The sequence below is a fragment of the Nestor notabilis genome, unplaced genomic scaffold, assembly GCF_000696875.1.
Source record: "Nestor notabilis isolate BGI_N333 unplaced genomic scaffold, ASM69687v1 scaffold9935, whole genome shotgun sequence".
Lineage (NCBI taxonomy): Eukaryota > Metazoa > Chordata > Aves > Psittaciformes > Psittacidae > Nestor > Nestor notabilis.
The window spans coordinates 31,041-33,017 of NW_009928840.1; positions in this window are offsets into that span (position 1 = coordinate 31,041).

Sequence of the window (1,977 nt, forward strand, 5' to 3'; positions counted from 1 at the left end):
GGGTTAGCCACAGCTTCTCTGGGCAACCTCTTCCCTGTGTTGAGAACCAGACACGTGTGTAACAGAACAGCTCCGCTGCTTCTTCCCGGCAGCATTTCCATGTCCCTGCCCCGGGAACAATGAGGGGGGGGATGGCTGCTGGCCCTGTCCCACGTCCCTTCCTCCCCCAGAAGGGAGTAGCCAGGGCAGGATGTGACAGGCCGGGTTGGGAAGGGTGAATGACATCCCTTGTTTAAACCTGCCTGTGCCCTGGTCCCGGGGGTCTCACCGCGGCAGCAGCGGTGTCCCCAGCCCCTCTGTGAGGCACCAGTGCCATCTGCTGGGTCCCTGTGACAAGACCTCTATTCCCCTCCCCCCCGCCTTTCCCCCCTGGCTGGGTACCCCCGTCCCCTGTCATGGCCATGGAGCATCCCCGTCCCCTGCCATGGGACCCACCACAAACCCACCGCAGGTCTCGGGAAGGGCTGGGACCGGGACAAGGGATAAAGGCAAACAGCCCCTGTGTGACCTTCCCAAAAGCATCCTCTGTTTCATGCTCGCTTCATGCTTGGCTCAGAGCACAAAAGTCCCCCCCAGGCCACGATGCCAATTGGAGATGGGCATCTGGGATAGACAGGCCCTGTCCCAATAGGAACAAGGGTCTCACTAGATAATATCTGATCCCATCCTTCCAGACGTAGTTAGAAGCTGCTGATCCCACCCAGGCAGCCACCCTGCACCCTGCTTTTAGACTCCTAATCCATCCGGAGTTATCCATCCGGAGCCTCTGCCCCGGTCCTTTTGGGGGAGCCCAGCTCTGCTGCCTCAGGGCTGATGAGTATTGGACCTGTCCTTGTTGTTGTGCAGGGTGGTGGAGCAGCTCTGGGCAAAGAGAGGGGTCTGGTGGGTACAAGAGGACATGACTGCCCCCCTGCACCACTCAGGGAGGTGTATGAGGGCTTTGGAAGGTCTCCCCTGCTCTGCAGAAGGTCACTGCCAAGAACAAAGCAAGACAGAGCTTGTTCAGGGGAATCCTTCACCCCTGGATGATGGATGGGAAGCGCCCAGCACCCTGTGTACTGCTGATCCTGGGCGCTCCACATGGCTGGCACCTTGCAGAGTCCCAGGAACAGGGTGCAGAGGGAGGGGAGTCCCTGTAAATCACAGGGTGGAACAATGTGGCCCTTCCTGGATGACAGGGAGGCTCCCGCAACCCCAGCTGGCCAGGAACGAGCTCCGAGGGTCCATTAATCACTCACGGAGCCTGAACAGGAGCGACAGGACAGCCCGGGGCAGCTGGCTGCAGGGGGAAGGGAGAGCAGAGGGAGCCTGCACCCACCAGTGACCCTCAAGCCCTGTGGATCACAAGGACCCAAATTGGGCCACAGCTCCTATACCCCCATGGTTACACCTCAGGGCCACTCTGGTGACTTGGCCCATTAAGCCAAGCTGGTGGGAGCAGGACAGGCTGGCATCCACCTCCCTCAAACCTCCATGGATGGTGTGGGAGACAGCATCCTGGCTCCTTGCTGTTTCATAGGTGGAGGCTGAGATGGACTTGGAGCAACCCTGAGGCTGCTCAAGCTGCCCCAGGGAAGGGGCTGGAGCTTCCCATGACAATGGCAGCACCAAGTCCAGCTGAGAGGCAGGAAAACAATGGGATAAGTATCCCAGGGTAAGCTGCATGAGACACCCCAGGTCAGGAATCACAGCGATGGCTCCTAGATGAGCTCGTCCATGATAGCCAAGACCCTCAGTTAAAAACAGAGGGACAAGCTGGCCAAACTCAGGGGTCCCTCTCAAAGTGCCCCCAGCTCTGTCCTCCAGAGTCACCCCTTCCCTCTGACCCAGAATCCAGCCTGGACCACACATTTCTGGCTGCTCCATGGATGTTGCTAGACACCACCTGCCTGATGCCTTGGTTCCTGGGGCACAAACTGGCAGGAAGGTGACCCAGAGGGACCCAAAATACATGGGATGGGATGGGATGGGATGGGA